This window comes from Hippichthys cyanospilos, chromosome 4, assembly GCF_059441005.1.
Source record: "Hippichthys cyanospilos isolate Australia breed blue-spotted pipefish chromosome 4, RoL_Hcya_1.0, whole genome shotgun sequence".
NCBI classification, from domain to species: domain Eukaryota; kingdom Metazoa; phylum Chordata; class Actinopteri; order Syngnathiformes; family Syngnathidae; genus Hippichthys; species Hippichthys cyanospilos.
The window spans coordinates 5,597,856-5,621,653 of NC_142372.1; the positions used below are offsets into that span (position 1 = coordinate 5,597,856).

The 23,798-nt window shown below is 36.4% G+C and overlaps 1 long non-coding RNA gene across 1 annotated transcript; it reads right to left on the reverse strand.

Annotated features, from left to right (window-relative positions):
- Nucleotides 1-835: 835 nt before the first annotated feature.
- LOC148424400 (uncharacterized) lies at nucleotides 836-17,673 on the reverse strand. The gene is made up of 4 exons (XR_015865440.1): nucleotides 17,599-17,673; nucleotides 13,817-13,899; nucleotides 11,728-11,843; nucleotides 836-943 (listed from the first exon to the last, which is right to left on the reverse strand). It is a non-coding gene; the product is annotated as an uncharacterized LOC148424400 (long non-coding RNA).
- Nucleotides 17,674-23,798: the final 6,125 nt, after the last annotated feature.

A 23,798-nucleotide genomic window follows, 5' to 3' on the forward strand; every position in this document is an offset into this window, starting at 1 on the left:
AAAAAAAGAAGAAGAAGAAATGAAATGAATGAAAGAAAACGTTTTTGTACATATGTCTTACATCCTAAATTTTGTTGTGGTTGCATGTCTGCAATCTTCACATTGCTCAAACTACCGGAAAGCAATTCCTCATATTTTTTTTCCCCATGCTTGGCCAATGCAGACAATGGCGCTTTTATTTACCGCGGCGCTTGAAATGGGACGCTGCCCGGCTTTGCAAAATATTGAAACATTTGGCTGTCTTGCGTCTTTCTTGACGTTGACTTGGGGTGACACCCCGGAGCGTCTTTGGCTTGCGCTGCCAAATGACGAATGGTGCCGCCTGTCAGCCAACATCTGTTATCCTTCTCCGAGCTCGGCGACCCGGACGGCGTACGATCTCCAACCTGCGCGGGTTCAGAAGCAACGCCTCCAGCTGCTTTTCTACGAAGCGCAATCAAGTGACAATCGATTTGGATTGCGTGAGCCCCTCGGACGAGGTTCGCTTTTCGATGTTGTTTCTCGAGTGCAAAAGCGCCCATTGTTTTGTTCGGCACAAAAGGTCGGTTGAAAGTCGGAATCTGGATTACGATTTTTGGGTCTACCGATTTTCTGCGCTATAAGGCGCGCTTAAAAGCCGTCGAGTTTTTCAAAAGCTGACAGCGCGCCTTATAATCCAGCACGCCTTATACGGCGCTTAAAAAGCAGGTTTTTATTTTTAGAAGCCAAAAAAATGAAATGACTTTATCTTAACACACTATCCTAGGTGTAGTTTTAAAAGAATGTCATAATATTATGAAAATAAAGGTGTATTATTTAAGATCAAACTTATTAAGTCAAAAGGTCAGCATGATATCTTAAACAAGGTGCTTATTCTTGCCTTTCAGTTGACTAATCAGAATCTTCCTTGCCTTCCTTTGGACATGGCCGCCCCCGCAACTGCCTCTTCATGATTGCTATTTGCCTGTGGAATTGACAGACACGACACTTAATTTGAACATTTTATAAACTAAAAATGTTCTATCTTGTGCACTTACTTTTTATAAACATTAAATTTGTTGTTGTCTTTAAGACCTGAGTACTAAAAGAAGATATGTAACCCTCTGTTTTAAACGTATGTTTTTGCTCATAATTAAACAAAATTTATTTTTAAAGTAATTAAATAACTTCTGCGATTAATTTAGCTATTTGCTTGTTTTGCAAGGTTTGTTTTCAAGCGCATTTTCATGTGCTTTTTCATTAAAAAAAAAAAAAATCTATGAAAAAAGTCTGTAAAATTTGGAAAATTAAGACACATTTTTTGAGCAGTGGAACTTTCTAGAATTTTTTGGTGGAAATAATAAAAAATAATCTTAAAACTATAAAACATCTGTTACCCAATAAATATGCGTATAAAATTATGACTTTATTTGAAAAAGGAAATGCACATTTTGTCTTGTAATGGAGAATTTGGTGATATACAAGAAATTACTTTCATGTTTCGATTCATTTGTTCCTCCCTTTTTCTCCAGTTATTTAATTTTTCTTACTTTAAAAAAAGTATTTCTCCTCGTTTTATGTTAAAAAAAAATACAACTGCTATTTCCACTGTCAGTCAGGTAGTTTCAAAATCAGTAAGTAGTTTTATTTCATAGTATCGTTGTATTTTGTTTTGCGGCGTTATCTCCCTTTTACACTTATAACCATTAAGAAATAATCTTATCATTTTCTGTGGTGAAAATGTTGACTTTATCTGGAATCAGTGCCTCAAGTGATTTTATTCATGATCATTTGTTGAAACTCTGCTTGTCTCTGATATGCAGAACAATATTGACTGAAGCTTGTGTGGTGTATTCTTTCTTTCCTGAGGTGATCAAAGAGATATCATTTTGTTTTGTTTTGCCGCAGCAGGTTTGTTGGCGTGTGACAAGCGCGGCCGAGCAGACGGAAGCAGCAGCTGTCCGATCGAATCAAGGCGCCCTATATTCAGTTTTGTCTTATAGCCCAGGAAAAACTTCATAGCCTCGAGGCTTGAAACCTATGCTTTGTCACCCGAATCCTGATGCAATGGCATTAACTCAAGGGTTTCAAAGAGAGTACGTCAGGACAGTTCACTTAAAGAAGTTGCGCAGTATTTTGTTTCAATGACACCGCTGTATCTTTACTGACAAATTATCTTCCCACTTGGAAGGAAACACTTTTCTTACACTTGACGTATGCATGATTTGCAAAATATGATTTAAATTGATCGATCCTAAATGACCTAAATGTTGACTAGCTACCTAGCTAGCTGCAGTAGCTAGCTAGCAAGATAGCCAGGTAGCAAGAGAAATAGCTAGCAAGAGAGGTAGCTAGCTAGCTAGCAGATCAGACAGATAGATAGATAGCTAGATAGATAGAGAGATAGATAGATCCCAAATAAACTAGATGTTAAGTAGCTAACTACCTAGCTACAATAGCTGGCTAGCAGGTTAGCTAAATAGATAGATAGATAGATAGATAGATAGATAGATAGATAGATAGATAGATAGATAGATAGATAGATAGATAGATAGATAGATAGATAGATAGATAGATAGATAGATAGATAGATAGATAGATTCTAAATAAACTAGATGTTGAGTAGCTAACTCCCTAGCTACAATAGCTAGCTAGATAGATAGATGAAAGAAAGAAAGAAAGAAAGAAAGAAAGAAAGAAAGAAAGAAAGAAAGAAAGAAAGAAAGAAAGAAAGAAAGAAAGAAAGAAAGAAAGAAAGAATTTAGTGGCCCAAAATGGCAGCCTGCTATACTTTAGGATTTTTTTGTTTTGTTTTTTTCCTCATTTCTTTGCTATCTTGATTTTTGGCGCCCTGTCTAAAATCTTGTTTGTATCAATGTATGTCTTTTCAACTTTTTCAACTATTTTTTTGTTGTTATTCAAATCATTCCATTGTGTTTTTATGTTTTTGTATTTGTTGTTCAATGGGGTGTGTATTGTTTTTTTTCTTCCACAGTATGGACTGTGCATTGTTGGGTAAATATTAGTCAATTTTTCCCTCAATAATTTGTATTGTATACAGTACAATTCCCCTAAATCAAACAGATGTCGAGTTTTCTTTACTTTTGTAACATTTCAACTTTATTCTGGTCATCGAAATATTGTAATGCTTCCCCTGTTGAATCAGCGATGGCGTTTTGGAAGAATTCAGGGCAATGTAATCAAGTAAATGTCAATCACACAAATGGATTTTGTAATGTTTTTTTTCTTCATCAAATCACAGACAAACATTCTTCGCTACGGCGCATATGCAAATGCCAAAATAAGTGTGGGCTCACTGTAGATTGTGCCAAATATAATATACCACATTTAACACACAAAATACTTCCAAAGAGTCTTTTTGCGTGCAATTTTTGTACCCGTTTTATCTCCCGTGTCTGCAATGAACGAAAACATATCTGCCTTGCCGCTCCTCATTACAAAACAGAATGAACATCAACAAAAGTTAAAAGCAACATTTAACGCGGCCGACTTGACGAATGAAGACGTCATAATTAAGCCGCGCTCATTCGGGGCGAGCGGGCCATCCGTCCGCATTTCCTTCTCGGATAAATTAGCAACAGAGCCACCGTGCCAGAGTAATGAATCCTGGACGCCGACTGAAAAGACGCTGAGCTCTGTTACTAATAACCAGACACACTCTTTCACACGCCTTTGCCATCAAAAGTGTGGAGCATCATTAAAAGATACGCATTGAAGCTGTGCTTTGACTGGGAAACTAGAAGTAGTCATTTATTTATGCCGGGGAAAATTACATTAGATAATTTGAGGAAAGTGCTACACTGTGTTGCTAGATAGAGTTCACAAGGCTCAAAAAAAACAAACAAAAAAACATCTTATTGTATATAGTCGTTTAAAAAATAATCCTTGTTAATTATGTCTGGTGAAAACAACTAAGTCTATATCGATTTTTTTTTTCAACAAGAAAAAAAGCCTTGTCATAAGGCTTCGATAGGTGAAACGTTGTCATTAGAAAACAACAAACAGAAAAACAAATACCTGCTCTGTTATTAAAAAAAAGCCTTATATGTGAATGTTAAAAAAAACATTATTTTTTAACTTTTTTTTTTCAAAAGGCCAAAAGGACCTTACTATACATAGCAATTTTTCCGTTTCTTTTTATTTCATAAACTATATCTTGCCATTAAAAAAAAAACTTAGCATACATGTTTTTTTTTTTTTTTTAGACGATATACCATTCACCAAATTTTCAAGATGTTATATTCTTAGTATGTTTTTTGCAGTGTTATTTATACATATTATAAATGGTCATTTTTTCCCCCCAAAAAAACATTTTATTATACAAGGTCATTTCTTTCCATGAAAAACACGTTATTTTTTTTAATGCCTTACAATACATGGTCATTAAATATAACAAAACCTTAACTGGTCTTTAAAAAAAAGTATGGTCTTTAAAAAGGGTTTAACATAAATTCTTGGAATAATACATTACATGCATGACTTTTTGTTTGATTTTTCTTGAAAAAAAAAAAAAACATTATTTGCTGGAGCATTCAACTGGAGACAACAATCAATACACAACTGCCAATAATAAAATAAATCTTTTATGATACAGTATCGAGATAAATAAATGTTACATATTTGTGCGTGTGCCAATCTGTTCTATATTCCCAAAATATAGATAGATTGTGCCCAGATCTATTTTGAGCAGATGAACCTTTCATGTGAGTCTTGGAAAAAAAAAAAAAAAGACAGACATGATTGACGTGAAACAAGGTGCGAACAGCCGCCGCGTTTCTATCGGGCCACAGGTGATCCGTCATGTTTTGTATGCTGCTCAGGGACCCTTAGACCAGCCTCGCCTCGCCATCAGAACCAAGCTCATTCCAGATCCTCTCATGAGCCGGAATCAATAATCTTGGGTGTCATTCCCTCTCCACGTGTTACACGAGCCCAACCTGAGCATTCGAGATTAGTCGGGCCGGGCTGAGATCATTGCCGGAAAGATAGACGTAAAGGCGCGGCCAATGGGAATGGGTTATTCTTTCACCCTTCCAATTCTGCCTAGCAACAAGCGGCTATCGCTAGCTATTTTTATTGTTTGCGTTTCTCTTTGTAAAACTGAAAACGTTTTTGTGTAAAGTGGTTTTGTGCGACAAGATATTATAAAATATTGTAGAATGTCTTCACATTTTAACATTTCATTGCTTTTAATCCTAAAATTGTGTTTTTGCAACTCAGGCCATGTTCGACCTGACCTTGAATAAACTTGTCAAATTGGAACAAACAACTGAAGTATGTTAGCAGGCCGAAGACGTTGAAAAAAAACCAAAAACCAAAAACAAAAACAACAGGCCAAATAAAGCTGGGCCACTTTTAAATCTGGACACAACACTCGCTGCTTAAAATTCACAGTGTTTCTGGGTAAATAGGCCAAACCTTTGGGGTCTTCATTAGGCATTGTGGGAGGGCACAGCCAGGTGCACGTTTGCATGAGAAATGAGAAACTGCATCTTATCCATGATGATTAAGAGTGTAAAAAAAAAGGTTCCAAGCGGAAACTTACAGAATAGAATGAATTAGATGAGTGGTTTTTCAAATAGGGGTACGGGGACCCTCTGGGGGTGCTTGAAGGAACTCCAGGGGGTACTTGAGATTTTAAATCAAACAAAAAACAGGCAATAATCCCTTAAAAATAAGTTCTTAATTAAATGTTTCAGGAAAATATAAGTTCATAAAACAAATTGAATGCTCACTAGGTTATTCAATTTCTTTTTTTTAAAAGACCAGATTTTCCCCCATACTAGAATGGTTGGACCCAACTTGTCACGTTCCACCTCTCGTTACCTGTCAAGTTAATTATTTATTTTTGTGAACCCATCTCTACTATGATTCCAAAAGAGGTCATTTTAAGTTGAATATTTTCCTGTGGACAAATATTTATTTATGATTATTTCTTTTTGAGAACAGGTCTGAGACTTTGTTGTTTATTTTTTGTGGGCAAATATTTCTTATAATTAAGTAATGATTTATTTTTGGGAACATCTTTCTGCTGTAATCTGAAAACAGGACGTTTAATGTAGAATAATTTTTGTGGACAAATATTTATTCATATCTGTTTCATTTTGAAAACAGTTCTGACATTTTATGTTGATTATTTTTCGTGGTTAAATATTTTTTATAATGAAGTTATTGATTTATTTTTATGGACCGATCTCTGGTGTAATCTCAAAAGAGGATGCTATATATTTTAAAAATTTCTGTGGACTATTTATAATAATAAATATTTATATTTACATTTATATTTATAATAATAAATATTTAATTTTATTATTTATTATTTATTTAATTTAATTTTAATATAATAATAAATATTTATTTATAATTATTAATTTAGAGAACAGGTCTGACGCATTATATTGATTTTTTGGGGCAAATATTTATTCATAATTAAGTTAATTATTTATTTTTGTGATAATTTTTTGTGAGTTAATACTCTTCCATGGACAAATATTTATTCATAATTATTTCTTTTTGAGAACAGGTCAGACACTTCATGTTGATTATTTTTGTGAACATATATTTATTAATAATCAAGTTATTTGATTTTGATAACAGATCAAATGAAGTTTTAGAGGTTGTAAAGTTGAATAAATCAAACACTGATGGCATGTTTTAATTCTTATTTTTTTTTAAACCCAAAAATGATTTTCACTGATTAAAGGGTACTTGAAAACATATTTCACTGAAAAAAGATTGCGAAACACCGAATGAGATTGTATATCATCGCAAAGTCATTGCGGAATCAAGCAGGAAAAGGAGCCAAAAAGACGACATTGACGACATGTTTCTTTTTTCTTGGTCCAGGTGTGGGACAGACGTGTGGCTTTTTTGATTGTGTGATGTTGCAAACATTCTGCTCAAGCATTTCCCAAAGGAGTTTCAGATGTGGAGACTTGAGGAAACTTACTGCCTCTTTTTTTTTTTCTTTTCTTTTATCATCCAGGAAAGCTTTGTTTAAATGGTTGCACAAACTTTGGAAAACATAGTTAAGTTTCGTTTTAATGTAAATTTCAGCTTGGCCTATATACAGTGGAACCTCTAAAGTGGGACACTATTTTGCATTTTTTTTTTTTGCTTGACTTCTCAGGTGTTCTCATTTCAAATTGCTACCCCTCCCCCATACCTAATAAAATAAAATCAATGTTTTGATCCGCCACTGCAAAGAAAAGCAGCCAAATCTCTTCTGCAGATTCAGAATCAAAACAAGAATAAACTGTTGTAAACTGATATTTTTTAAAACATAATCAATAATGGTATCCCTTCAAAAATCGGAAAAAGACCCCCAAAAATTGATTTTACTACTTTTGCTTCTGAACCTCCATTATCTTTATTCACCAATATGTTTTGAACAAAACTGTTATTTCGATAGTCATACATTCAAATCAGTTCATATGTATGTATACTGTATAAACGTGTCAATGCAACTTCTAATATAACAATTTTTTGTCCTTAATGAGACTTTTGTTTGCCCTCATTTTGTTTCCTGTTTTATTCTTTTTACATGAAATAAATAAAGAAATAAATGCATACCATTTTTTACATGAAACAAAGAAATAAAGGCATAGAATTTTCTTGCAAAATTAATCATTTTTCAAAAAAATCTCATTAAAATGTTTTTTTTCTTTCATAGAGTTTTTAAAAGACAAAACCAACTTTCTAGGAGAGATCATAAAATTAAAAAAAAATACAGAAATAAATCTCAAATGCTCATATTTTCACATTCAAAATTAAAACTTTTTTAAAAGAATCTTTACATGATTCTCAAATATTTGAGTTGTTTTGTTCTTCTGACCCAGTTTAGATATCAATGCCATCCATTCGAAATCAAATCATCTGCCCAAAATTCATCAGTTGTATATATATAAAGTGATATTAAAAAGTGATATTTAAAGTTATTGACCTATTTAATGGGTTAAAAATGTGTTGTTTTATTTTCTGGGGTGTCCATTTTCAGGCCTCAATACGTTCTTGAGAGGCCCAACGGCATCTCCAAAAAATGAAATTTGCGACTGATAAATATGTTAAATACAAATACTTTTCTAAATATGCAAAAATGCAAATGATTTACAAATAACCTGTCACAACATTTTTCTTCATAACACTGCAGTGAATAAAGATAATGAATTTTTACAGGCAAAACTTTTTCCTCCACTTTCGGCTCTGTCGAGGTCCAAAATGTGAAAATATCAAAATACCAAAGTAACATTTTTTTTTTTTTAGTCCATTAATTTAAAAAAAAATATCCGTTACATAACTGTGGGATCCTATTCTGGTCATATTTTTCGACTTTTTGTTTTAACCTCATTTTTCTCTCTACCTGAGTGGGAAGTTTGAAGTGAATAAATGCGACTTTTGAAATCAAAGGCAAACAGGAATGTCACCAACATCTGGAAGGAGCAGCTGCTCCTGCCGCTAATTCACCGGGCTCCTTAATGCTTTCTGCTCGCGACGAACATCTGGCAACATTTTGAAACATCTCACCTGCCGTAACCTTGCCAATTAGACCTTTTTCCTCCCTGATTTACTGATGAAATTCCAAGCAGGCATCCATAAACAACCGGCGATTTTCAGAGAAGTTTCAAAATATGTTATAAATGTTTCAAGTTGGTTGCAGAAAATGTGTGCAAAGATTGATAATGAAGTCATGGTCGTTTGCGGGGATGTAACATTTTTTACACGGTTGAGCGGGCGTGGTTCCGGCGCATTCGGTGGACACGCCCACAACATTTGTGAGTCACCATTGTAGAGCCTCATTTATATACTTGCTGATTACATTTTTACTTGAAATAGTTTTTTTTTGTAGTATGCAGTAGTGAGATACAAACGAAGCCTCATGAAGTACTTGTGATATGATGATCTCCTCTAGATGGCACTCTTGACTTTCAGTTGCAGCGGAAATCTTATTTTTCTACTATATTAGCTTTTATCTTTGAACAGAGAGCACCATCTACAGGGGTAAAATACATTTTTCTTGAAATATTCAAACTCAATTTTTATTATATCAGGACTTTTTGAATTTATATTTGTACGCCACTTAATTCGTGAGGCGCTTGAGCTTTTTGAAATTCTGTAACGAATTTATAATGATTTTTTTTTCCCCTTGCAACGCAACATTCTTGAAAAAGTGTGAACATTTTGTAACGTCTCAGCGCTCTTTTAAAAAGATCACTTTATGAACATTTATGCTTTATGAACATTTATGTTTAATTTATGAAGCGTTACAACATTTGTCTTGTAATACCAGATTTTTTCCTGCCTAAAATTCAAACTTTATTTGGCATATATATATATATATATATATATATATATATATATATATATATATATATATATATATATATATATATATATATATATATATATATATATATATATATATATATATATATACACACACAAATACAAATATATATATACAAATGAAAGGTAATGTTTCTGGTGAACTTTTGTTCGGACCGCTGACTCATTTTCTCCTGTGAAGTTGACATTGTCTCATATTTGATTGGCCGTTGTATCACCCATCAACCTTGTACTCACAATTACCTCAGCCAAGGATGACGGGGTAAAAAAAATGACGCTGGAAGCATGAGTAGGGGATGATAATGGCCAAGGAGGACGGTAACGTCGTTAGTGCATGCGCGTGCCCTTAATGCATCTTGATTACGCGTTCAAGACTGATGAGTGTAAACAAGACTTTCTGCATGTCCGATAGTCTTTGCGACGGTGTGCAAGGACGCACAAACTAATTGGCCACGTGGAGGCCTTGGGGAACGCCTGCCAGGGCGCTGGTCCAAACCAGCGACCCGGCAAGCCGCTGAGCCATGCTTTGATGAATTTTGGGAAAAGCGGCCAAGACCGAGAACAAGCGCGGCCCGCGTTCGGCCCATGTGTCAAACGAAAGCTGTGCTCGTAAAAGCGGGGCTTTCGTTCTTGTAACCTATGTCATTCTGATGGAATTATAGTAAAACTGCAATTTTTTCATCTGGTCATATTTTATAGATCATATTTTACTCCCCAAATTATGTAGATTTTTTTTTAACATTAAAATTTCCGTGGGATAACTCCCATTTTCTTGCAAAAAACACATTTTACCATATTTTCTGCACTATAAGGTAAATCCCATTATAAGGCACACCTTCAATTATTGGTCTGTTAAAAAAAAGTTTTCATAGATAAGGCGCACAGCATTATATACCGCATAGAATAGAAGCTACAGGAGTGGCTGCGGTTGTGTTATACATCCACTAGATGGAGCTGTGCTAAAGGGAAGGTCAACAAAACAATCAGATAAGTCAGTCAAACATTTCAATCAGAAATTAGGAATAAAGATGATTTGTGGTGAGCACTTCGTTCCTCACAGCGTGAATACTTTTTATTGTAATATTATGACTTTCGTCCAGTAAAACTTATTCTATTATTTGAAATGTATTTGCCTATAATGCTGTCTTTGTTGGGCATTATTTTATCATCAAATAATTGTGACTTAAATCTACTAAAATTATCAAATGATTCTTGTGTAATTACGACTTTTATTCTTTTATTATTACGACTATTTTTTTCTCTTCCTACACCTTTATTTTGACTTGATAAGCGTGTTTAACTTTGAGACAAATCAGGACAGGTAAGCTAGGTAAGTAAGCAAAGTTTGTTCTGTGTCAGCGTCACACAATTACGCACCCTCCTGCATGTAAAACTACTGGGGTTGGCGATCAATCTCTGTTCTGTAGAAATTGTCCGGCGCAATCATTTTAAGCACTCGAGTGCAGGTTATTACGACCTCAGCCATGACTAATCCAACAAAAAGGCCCCCGTTAGTGTCCTTGCTCAGATAATAATACCAGATAGCCAGTGATAAATCTTGATTGTTGGCAATCTGCTTTGGAGAGATTTGGGGGGTAGGGGGTGCAGAGAGGGTGCGTAATCAATATCGCAAGTGGCCTGATTGCCCCGCAGGCTCTGTGTAATAGTGCTACATTGCTACTGTTAAACTGCAGAAGTCAAACAGGTTCATCCAGTACACACACACACATATATATATATATATATGATAGCTAGATAGCTCACTATCTAGCTAGCGAGCTATATAGCTAGCATACAAGCGCTAGCTAGCTAGCTAGATAGCTAATACAGAGCTAGCTATCTAGCTATATAGATAGATAGATAGATAGATAGATAGATAGATAGATAGATAGATAGATAGATAGATAGATAGATAGATAGATAGATAGATAGATAGATAGATAGATAGATAGATAGATAGATAGATAGATAGATAGATAGATAGATAGATAGAGGGAAAGTTCACCATTTGTGTTGTTGTGTTTAACCTTTTATTTTTGTTTCAGAGTCAACATAAATGGTCATACTCCAATACAAGTCTTAAGGAGGAATATTTTTTAAGGACTCAAAGGTCAATCAAGGATTGAGGTCAGTAAGGCCAGAAGTAACAAAATGTGCTTTTAATTTGAAATAAACATGAACTATAATGAAATGCCAGCTCCATTTTGATTTTATCTGTAATTTTCTGTGAAATTCCTAATCATCTAAAAGAATAATCTTCAAAAGTCATTGTCAAACATTTCGCTCATCCGTCTTGTAATTTTTAAGCGGCATGCTGCTTTTTGTTGTTCTAATTGGCATGGACAATAATCCCACTTGAGTGTCATACAACGGTTTCAATGCATTCATTTTTTTTCTTGTGCTCACCTCAGAATTTGTGGGAAAGTCTCTTCAAAATGGTTCGTCTCATAACGCCAATTTATGTTGAAAATGTTCCTCACAGCTCTCGTCTTCCTGGCATGTAAAGCACACGGGTCGTTGTCCTGTTTAGACAGAGAATATAAGCACATTTTTCAGTCCATTCTTCATTCAGTCGCCTTGCTTACTTACCGTCCAAAACTTCGCACACACCATTTTCATGTATTATATATTAGCCTCCTGCTGCTGGCAAAATGTCAAAAACATGCACACTGCTCTAAAAACAAGATTGTAAGTTAAAGTTTACACTTGCTGCAGTGAACTTGGAGTGACCCAGTAACAGGTTTTCTCGATAACTGGCATGGAGACAAGTTCTAGTAAACAGTTGCTGACCCAGCTCTCGCCACTGCTTAAGTAGAGTTGTAAAATAGAAAATGAAAAGTTAATTCTTCTACCTGTTGTGAAAAAAGTGACGTAAGTTTGGGAATACCCACAGGTTTTTTTATCTTTACATTTTTAAAGATAACACTGTTACTCATGTTCCGGTTCAAGTAGGCCTCCTTCGTCTTATCATCCTCTTGTGAGACACTTTGCTGGAAAAGCGAACAAAGCTCTCGTTGCCTTTGTTCACGTCTATATATATTTGACATCCCCTATTTTAGGACAAGTCTTTCATTTTCTTTGATGAATATTACATGAAACCTGCCTGGAGAGAGACTGACCTTCAACAGGCGTCTCGCATTTGAAGCGTCGTGGTTTCAGTCCCGTGGGCGCCAGCGAATATGAACACGGGCGGGTTGGGGAGGGAAGAAGTACAGAAGATGGCGCTGATTTGAAAAAGGCGAGGGGCTACGAGGCTCATTGGGCGGAATGCCCTTTCTGCTTCTTGCCTATTGGAGAGCTGTCAGGTTTTGACCATTGCGCTGGACGCTTGTGATAAAGGTTAATCTGCGTGTGTCAGGTATCACATTGTAATGACTTTGATACACACAAAAACACGCACATGCACACAAATACTCCAGGCAATAAGTGATAAAATATTAATAGATATTGATAGATTTGTTTCTATGAACCTATATGGCACTGAAATGAGACGTTGTGTAAATTTATGCAAGTATTCAGAAAATGGATACAATGACCATGCTATGGGCTTTGAGACTCCCTTTGCCAGACACTGGCTTTTAAACTTCCTGCTGGTAATAATCCATACTGCCTTCTTCCTTTATGGCCAAAAAGACACAAAGTCCATAATCTCCAAAATATGGACTCGTCAGACCACAGCATTTTTTTCCACGTTTAGTCAGACCAGCACCATATTAACGCATTGTTTCCGGGGTGTTGTCCTGATATGGCTTTCACGTTACGTTATTTTCGATTGCATTTTTAGATATAGTGTCAAACAGTGGGAACTGACCAAGATATTTCACAGGATTCCAGATGGATCCTGTTTTAGCAGTACAAGGGAAAAACATTAGTATTTTCTTCATTTCCAAGTGAAAGCAAAATATCACGACCAAGACAAGACCAAGTCCATAATCTCTGAAATGTGGACTCGTCAGACCACAGCATGATTTTCCACTTTTTGTCAGACCATCACCGTACTCAGGCATTGCTTCTGGCTGTTGTTGCGATATGGAACTCTTTGCATTGTTTTCGCTTGCAGTTTTAGATATAGTGACAAATACTGGTAACTGATTCAGATATTTCACAGACTTTCCGATGGATCCTGTTTTAGCAGTACAAGGGAAAAACATTAGTATTTTCTTCATTTCCAAGTGAAAGTAAAATATCACGACCAAGACAAGACCAAGTCCATAATCTCCGAAATGTGGACTCGTCAGACCACAGCATGATTTCCCACTTTTAGTCAGACCAGCACCATATTAACGCAAAAAACACGTATTTGTTGTTTCATGTCTAAAAAATTGCAGAGTCATAGAGTTCTTACTAAAAGCTGAGACTCATATACAGTACAGTATATTACATGCTACAAACGTCCTTGCCAACTTTTGGCCTTACCCAAGGAGATAGCCTTTAATATCAGATGACAAGTTCATCTGACCACCTCATTCACTTTCATTGCACCGTGTGACATTACCTTTTTGTCTCCTTTGTGCAGGAAAATGTCAGATGATCGCAGGACAAGACATTTGGAGGTGTTGAGAGCCGAACGCACAGCATCTATCAAACAATAGAGAAAATACAACTGATCTTCGAACACAGACGCAGGACACATTTGTTATGATCAAAATATAAAGAGAGGGCAAATCAAACAATACAGAAACCAACGGGAGAAATCAAAACTGATAATCGCGGAGTAATATAATACAGAAAGCAAACGCAGAAAAGACAAAAGGACAAACGATCAAACTGCAGCCTTCAAACAATGCAGGATATGTAACTGCACGGCGATCTAACAGAACGTACACCAGTGAACTGAGCGAAGATCAAAAAATATAGAAAGTGAGGACGAGTTGTGTTCAAACACAACCGAAGTAAAATGCGGCAACGAGCAAACGTTTCAGAAAGTCTGACAGTAATCAGGCAATAAAGTAAAATACACAAAACTCAAGAAAGAAGTATAATCGTGAAGTGATAACATACAACAAGTACTGCCACTGGAGAATCACCACTTCATAAAGTAAAAGTGCAATGATCAAAGTGCCTGGTACGTACAGTATATAATTCGCTGCCCTTTAAGGCGTCAGCTTGACCATTGGCCGCCGTGTTCGATTGGCTATCTGTCATCGTGTTGAAATCCATTTAAAGCACAACCGCGGCCAATTGTCAAGGGAGCGACTAATTAGCATTGCGGGCTTAGGCCACGTATACTTTTGTCTTGGACATTTTGTGATTGCCTTGCTTTGGCAGAGCGTGTTGCCGGGCTTACAGATGAGCGCCATCAACATCCTCACTGACAAAAGTAATAGAGCTGCACTTTGGATTCTAATTAAACAAGACAAACGCTCTCTGCTGTTGGGCTGCGCGTGTATGTGCATGAGATGATTGGTCCTCACTGGAATGAGACAGGATCATTGTTCGTTATCCATCTGTCTGTTTGTCCAGCTATGTAGCCTTTAATGTGTAGCGAAACGGCTGTATTTCTCTCCGTTAACTCTTTCATCAATAAGCTATCTGTCTGTCAATTCCATCCTGCGCAAAAAAATCTGTTCACATTGTTTTGTTTAATGAACAAAACGAATCCGCAGATTGCGGTTTTATTCATTTACAAGCATGCCAAGCGCTAGCAGCAATAGTGTTGCCGTATTCTGTCCAATTAAAAAGAACCTTCGTCTCTCAGCGTCGTTGGCGTCTTTACTGGGAAATAAAGGAAAGTGATGAAAGGGTTAGGGTCAGGGTCTAAAATTCATGCAAACACGGATCTAGGGAATTCGGCATCTAGCAGATAATGAAAACCGGAGATATTTATCACCCGTTTGCAAGAACATAGAATATGTGTAGCCTGTTTCTATATTGTATTGATTGCTTGATAGAGATAGATGCATAGCTTAGCAATAGCTAGCTCGCTATCAAAGTTCTTAACAGTTTAAGTGAATTAGTATGTACTTGGAGTGTATTTCTGAAAGCGCCCTTTATTGTTGCCGATGGATTGCTTGAAAAGAGATACAGAGGCGTAGCTGGATTGCTAGATCAAGATAGCTAGCTGGCTAGCTAGCTGGGAAGATAAATGCACTCTGATGGACGTGCACTTTCAGAAGACAGCATGTTCCATTTCGTTAATTTGCAAATGCAGCTTGTGTTCCAAACTAATCATCGGGCTTGCTTGAACTGTTTCACTCTGTATTAGTAAGCTAATACAGAGTGAAACAGTTCAAGCATTTAGCATTAGCAAGCTAATACAGAGTGAGCTATCTAGCTAACCATAGATAGATAGATAGATAACTTTGTAGATAGATAGATAGATAGATAGATAGATAGATAGATAGATAGATAGATAGATAGATAGATAGATAGATAGATAGATAATTAGCTTGCTACTCGCTATCTAGCAAAATATCTATTCAGCTAGCTAGCTAAATTGGATAGATAGATAGATAGATAGATAGATAGATAGATAGATAGATAGATAGATAGATAGATAGATACTCTAGCTAGCTAGCTTGTTTGGAGTAGCTAGCTGGATGGATGGATGGATGGATGGATGGATGGATGGATAGATAGATAGATAGATAGATAGATAGATAGATAGATAGATAGATAGATAGATAGATAGATAGATAGATAGATAGATAGATAGATGGGATGACAAACATGCACGCACACATCAAAATAGAAGCTTTATCATTTCAAAATAAAAAACGTTCCATCGTATGTATAACGTCAACACTCACTGATGTCACACAAGAAGAAGGAAAAAAAGTGTCAAGCAAAGAAATAATCCATGAAATGAAACAACTAAAAGAATGGGAAACATTGGTGAAGGGCGAAGGTGGCGACGTCCCTCGTTTGTCCCGCCGTCCCATTAGCGAGCGGCCGCAAATACATTGTGTAAACACGGCCCCATCATAATGGGCGAGCGCCAGATGAATCAAAGTGGAGGGGAGCGGCATTAAACGGAGACGAGAAGAGGCGGCGGTGAATCAATGTGCTTGTCACATGGCCGGCCTCGGGGGTCCGCCGGCTTTTTTAATCTAATTAGCCGGACGTCGCCGCTTTGGAGTCGCCTGCCTGTCAAACGCTGGCCAAGGTCACTCTCACCTTCAGAGGTTTGAGTGGAAGCACGTTTATCGTTCAATGACTGCGCCATTACTCCTCCATCTTAATCTGTGTTCGCCTTTCACCAACAAATGCTAACATTGCCTAGCAGCGGCAAACTGATTTTCATTACCTGTATAGCATTACAATTATTGAATCTAAAGATGGATGTTAGTTGAGTACAATAAGGTCAGAAATAATAAATAAATGAAATGAAAAATTCTCTATAGTATTAAAATAGCATTATTTTAAAATAAAATATGCCATTATTAAATCATTTATATATATATATATATATATATATATATATATATATATATATATATATATATATATATATATATATGAGAGCAAGTGAGAGAGGGCTAGACTGACAGATAGCTCACTAGCTAGCTAGCATACAAACTAGCTAGCATACAAGCTAGCTAGCTCGATAGATAGATAGATAGATAGATAGATAGATAGATAGATAGATAGATAGATAGATAGATAGATAGATAGATAGATAGATAGATAGATAGATAGATAGATAGATAGATAGATAGATAGACGGATAGACAGACAGACAGACAGATAGATAGATAGATAGATAGATAGATAGATAGATAGATAGATAGATAGATAGATAGATAGATAGATAGATAGATAGATAGATAGATAGATAGATAGATAGATAGATAGATAGATAGATAGATAGATAGATAATGGGGGAAATAAATGTGCAGACTGTCAAATCTGTGAAATTAAATCTTATTCAAAAAGGTCCACAAGTGGAAACAAAATGTTTACATTCAGTCAAACGTTTTGTTACAAACCGACCCTGGTCCCCATAAGTGAAAGATTATTTGGTCTTCATGATGTCTTAAAAATTCAAGATGATCATTTCAAAGCTGAACCTCAGTTTAGTCACTAACTACAGATAGCGGCTCCGATTGAAAAGACTATTCGAATGTTCCAAAGGAATGCTGTTTTGGTGTCCTCATGAAATTGTCATGTCACCAAATGGATGTCTCAATATTCCCATTTCCTGTCCTTTTCTATATGCGGAACACTCGGCTAGCTCTCCATCTCACCTCGGCGCCGCAATCTCGTGATAGCTGCGTGAAATAAATATGACCGTCTGTGAAATATTGAAAAGCTTTTTCGGCTGTCCACAGGCCTCACCTGTGAGCTTCAGTGGCCTTCGTTGATCCTGGCAGGGTGGCTAATGGCGGCCGCGCACGCACAAAAGTGCTCCCTCCTGGAAGCTGAACAGAACAGTGGGCTTGTGGGAGAAATTTGATTGCAATGATTTTTTACACGCACAAAAAAAAAAAAAAAATATTTTGAAAGTAAAAAAAATATATACATATTTATATATATATATATATATATATATATATATATATATATATATATATATATATATATATATATATATATATATATATATATATATATATATATATATATATATATATATATATATATATATAAATAGTTTTGTTTTTTTACTTTCAAAATAAATTAATTATTTGATTATAAATGTCAAAAACTTGCAAATAAATGTGTTCCTAATGATCAACAGTATGTTTTAAATATAATCATAGGTCTAGTTATCATTAAATTATGTTACATAGGGGGGTGGCACTTCTCCGGAGGCTGCCATGTTTGTTATAGCTACCGACAATGGTAAATGCAGCACCTCCTGCTGTCCAGAATGAAAAATTTTTACACAGTGTCCCTTTAAGACGAAAAAATGTGTCTTTGGCATTGAATGAGTTAATTATGAGTATGTTTGAGATTAAAAGTAGGGTTTCAAGTGAAGTTTGGCTTTCAAATGAGTGTTAGTAGGCAATTAGGGTTTAAAGAAAAAGTTTGGGTTTCAAAGAACGATCAGAAGGTTTAGTTTTAAGTAAGACAGGTTCATTGTTTCAAATTGGGGCTTTAATCCCAAATTAAGGTTTTAAGACAAGGTTTTCGATTTGAATTGAGGGTTTCAGGCTTTGGTTATATAAAACTTATATATCAAGTAACAGCAAAATATGTGAATTTAGTCTCAGAACACACGATCTATTGTCCTTTTTTTTAATCAATTATTCTGAATTTGAGCTCGCGTATAGCTTTTGTAAAATGCGAATTCCGCTCTGTACCATCCCGTCGGCCAATAAATTTCCAGCGACCTGTCAAATAGGCGGTGGCGATGTTAGCGGGGGTTATAAACAAACATGACATTTTAATCACATTGTCATATTGCTGATTGCTAATGCGACACCAGGGCATGGATTTAGCACCGTCACGTTCCACTCCAGCAGTACCGTGTAGCGCGCCGCCGTAGCGCACGGGCTCCTGTGTCACGGTGGCTGACTTCATAATACGCGTGTAAACAAAATATGGAGGTTGGTGATTTCTGTTTTGAACTTTGCCATGTAAAAACGTTTGCAATAGTGGAACCTCAAAAGTCAAACACCGTTTAGTTGCTGGTCAATGCAGAAGTTCCACTGTATGTCCATTTTGCAGAATGGTGTTTTATATATTATATTCAATGCACGAGATTTATTCCGTTATCGTTTTATGATTAATAGCAGCAGTAGCCTTTTTGTATAAGTAACAAGAGGGAATAAAACGGCACTTTCTGTACCGAGCTTTTGCATATTTTAATTAGAAGATAACATTTTAATTAGTTATATACGATTATACCATTATCACTATTTTAATTATTGTCTTTTATCATTTAGGTTCACCACTGTTACAGCTGTGACTATTGTGAAGTGTTGTGTAAATAAAGTTTCAACGAAATTACATTGGCTATCAACTTCAAAAGGTATTTCAGTTAAAAGAATCGTCTAAAATTAGTAAAGTTACTCCAGCAGGGGCTTGAGCTCAGATGAGGAAAAAATCATCACCGTTTACCGATAACGCCGCAGAGACTTTTCACGTTGAAACGTCACCGAAGGGAATGGCGGCCATATTGGGTGGGGCAAGTTCCCGTCAAAGCCAGGAGCCACACAGATTGGCTAGAGAACACAACATTTAATTGTTTAAATTTTATCGAGCCTCAAATTCAGACCCCAGTGATGCACATACTAATATATGTCATATATTTGTGAGTATTTCTATGACAAAATTTTAATATAATTAATGGATTTTTGTGCCTTTCATGACGACATAACGAATCGCCCTAGCGCACTCAGTTGTTGGCCGGCCTTTGCATTTAAATTAAAACTACCGAGTAGATTCACGATCTAATATTGTATGTATATATGTATGTATATCTTTTTTTTTACATTTGATGTTTCTTGACTGATTCAAACCATAGAAAAGGAAGTCTATATTTCAACTACTCAATGCATTCTTATTGTTGTACTTCTAGGAGTCAAGAGATCAGTTTTGGTCTCAAGACCGGTTTCTATGACGCTTTTTAAGGGTTTTGGGTTCATCTCAGAATCGAAAGCTTTTTTTTACTCTGTCCTAACTGGGCAAACTGGATTTTTGTTATCTATCGTGACTGACTGAAACCAGGCCGGTAGATTTCCTCTGCAGAATTTGTAGAAGCGAAACAGCAACTTTCCTTTGATTTGAGAGAAATTTAACTATTTCCAAAACACCGTATAAGGTATTTTTGTTGCAAACATAAAATATTTGTCATTTTGTGCAGTTTTTTTTTGTTTTTTTTTAAATAGATAGCCATGGTCACAGTCCTTGTATCAAATTTTGATAATATCTCGTGTCGGCAATGTCTTGGTTTGTGTGGTCTTAACTAAAACTATAAACTGTGTGATATTTCTGTTCATCTTTCACTGCAATATCTAAATTCTTGTTAGTACTACAGTTGCATGTTAAGGCTGCAGGAGGAGCCCAAGAGGAGGTATGCATTCAAGTTATAATTCAAAACAGAGCTCTTCAGAAATGGCTGCTAATGATAGACAAGTAAATGGCTGTGGGGAAAACAGATAATAGGCATTTATCTTAGACAATTATTTCTCTTTGAGTTCATTTTTTTTTCCCCGCAACAAATGACGTCCTAATTAATTGCGGGACTGAGCCAGTAATCGTCGTTGGCCCCTTTTTTCCTGAGATTGTTTGAAACACTCTCTGGACAAACGTTTGATGGTTTATCAAGATGGGGGGGAAGGGGGGGGCTCCGAAGCTGAAAAGAATTCATTGTGTGCTCATGAAAGGCCTTCTAAATCGGGAGGAACTAAATAAATGGTGAGAACGTCACATCAAGGAGCGAAAACCACGGCCTTTAATTAACGGATTTTTATAGAAAAGCTTCATTTGACTTTGTGTTGGTTTGGGTATATTTCTTTTGTCTCAAATTGAACGCAGGCATTATAAGCAATCCTTTCCCTTGCCTCAAAAGTTGTGATAAATCCAACCACTAACCTTGTTCTAATATAGAATTTACTCTGAAGCTTACATATATATATATATATATATATATATATATATATATATATATATATATATATATATATATATATATATATATATATATATATATATATATATATATATATGAATTAGAGATTGACCAATAATAACCGATATTTGGATATATATTCATTATATATTATACATATTCATTTGCAGTTAAAGTGCAAAAATTGCCGTAAAAATACTTGATAATGCAAACACTGCACTTTGTTAAAATGCCTCAAGCATGTTTATTGAACCACATATCTAGAAAAGAAACACAAACCAGGAAACGGAGAATCGGTTGATCACTAATATATATATATATATATAAAACCATAACATTATATATAAACCATAACATTATATATAATCCATAACATTATCCTAACACCTAACCTCATGTGACCCTAAACTCTAAATCAATGAACCCTACCCTTTTTCAAAAGCCCCTCATCTTTACCCTGCAGGTACATCCAATCGTCTTTTCTTATTAGCTTTCTAGAACTGCATCAATATTGCACTCTTCTACCCACGGGTTATCTTTTATGTCGTTCCTAATACACTCTTATCGCTTCTGCATGGATTCGCTTCTTCATTGAGCCGCCCCCCCCCCCCCCGCGCATATGATCACTCAGAGGCCACAGAGTCCGGGCGTTATGTAGCTAAGTAGCTTATTATTACATAATTTCAAATGCAGACATGAAGTGTACTCGGGCTCTTTCGCTTAAGCACTTGAGATAAGAGAGACACGTGTAAAGAAGATTCAGACATTACCTTTCCTCTTAAGCCTTTCATTTAAAATATGAATCACTGTGATTTTTTTTTTGAAATTCTCATATCACACTCGGACACTTTACGAAGATGGATGAATGGTGGAATGAATGTCATCGTGGCCCATGCCGGCTACAGCGGAGCAGTATGGGCAATTCAGAATGACGCATGTGAGTTAGGGTAAACTGCACTACATAGAACAATAATAAGATTATCTTGATGAGAATAATTTTTCTTTTACGCTGCATTTTTACACGAAGCCATAAGAAGAACTGGTTTTGATCATGTCAACCAGAGTCTAAATTTGTGTCCATCATTGTAGGTTAGGCATCGAAAAGTCCTATAACCCATTCCCAACCTTGCTCAGACCCCAGTCTTTGAAAAACCCTAATCCAAAACCCTACCCTAACTTCAAACCCCAAATATTATAGTCCAGTATGCCTTATCTACACTTTTTTTTGCAAGTCACAGAGAGACAAAGCAAAGCTAAAGCAAATGTGTATCTGTTCAAGGTGTCCATATATGGAACAGCTATCAAATATAATTCTTTGAATCTTTGTTTGGCTTGATCTTTGTTTTTTGGCGCCGCCTCTGGCCGTTGTTGACATTACATTTTGTAGTGAGAAGGATGATGAGAGCAGTTAGTCGGTGAGACACGCGTTGTTTTGTCTCAAAGTGAAATCTGGCCCACGAGTGTCTGTAACTTGTACTTTCTTTGAAAGGATGTTGTCATATATGATAATATGCCCAAAATTAGTTTGTTTGTTGATCCAGCAACTAGTGACTATGGATAAAATGCTATCTAATGTTAGCTCTTCTCTTCAGCATGTTATATCGTGCTCAAAAAGACACAAAAGAAGACGCTATGGAACTATTTATTTTGAGTGGCAACTGCAATCTAACTCTGCATTATTCTGCCAGTGTGACGTTGAAAATATCCATCTACCCATGCATATTTTCTAACCAATATCGGTGTTAATTATGCGGCCATGTTCGGTCTGTTGAAGAAAGGAGGTTGCTGTGAGCAGGCGAAGTGTCTTTTGGGATGTTCATTTACTTTTATTAATTTCTTTAGTATTTTGCTAAAGTTTCATTGTGGTAGTTTTTGTATATATTATATCTTGAAACATCTAAATACCATCTTTCTACGTGAATATCTGATGTTACGACCAGTGGATTATTGTCCGGTGCGGTTTATCTGTGACAAAAAAATGTGCTCAATTTGCTCAATTTTTGCAGCTGCGACTCAAAAACCGATGCGGCCTAGAGTCGGAAAAATACGGAAATTGGTAAAAATACGGAAATTGGTGGAATGCGGAATGGAAAACCGCACTTATTTGACGACAGGCAGTTGTATTGTGGTAGATGAGTGTATAGTACCTGGGCGTACCCTGCCTCTCGCCCGAAGTCGGCTGCGATTGGCTGCTGCCCACCCACGAGCCTAATGATAGAGGAAATGGATGGACTATAGTTATCACAGACATCACGGAGCCATATATCATTCAAAAACAACAGGCTTCATGCATTAAGAATCCAAATAGCCCTGAGTGCTGCCGGCTGCTTTTATGCTCTTTCTCGGTCCCCCACAAGGAGCTCCGTCAATCTCAGTCGGACTGTTTATTTTTTGACCTTTTCGTTTTCTCTTGCCAGGCATCACTCCGTCCTTTGCTGCGAGTCTGCACTCTCTCCTCCGAGGTGCGGATGAAAGATTCATATGTGAGCCGGCCGCCCGGCCGGCGAGAGCGAGAAAGGAAAAGGGGAAAATCTCCACCAGAGGAAGTTAATTAGAATGTGGCGTTCCGGGGCCGTCGCTCCGCTCTTGACATTTCATCTCACTTTTTGCAGACAAATCTGCAGCGGAGAGAGAGAGAGCTGGAGAGAGTGAAGAAGAGAGTCAGTTTTAGTGGTGATGTTTGACCTTGTTTGGCACGCTGATGCATCGCTGCCGATGGGCCGCATCGGTCTGCCTGTCTGCGATAACGTTCGACATGAAACGGCGCAGGCCATCCCACAAGTTCTTTTCCTAGCTCGGTTAACAATGGTTTATTCAGAGAAGCTTTGCAAGTAGAACGAGTGGGCGGATGAGCGACAGGCAGGCGGGCGAGAAAGCCAAGGAAGCATTTGAAATGGTGAGCGAAAGGGAAAGATGCGAATTAAAGCTAATGTTGATGCGAATATTCCGTGTGTTTTGC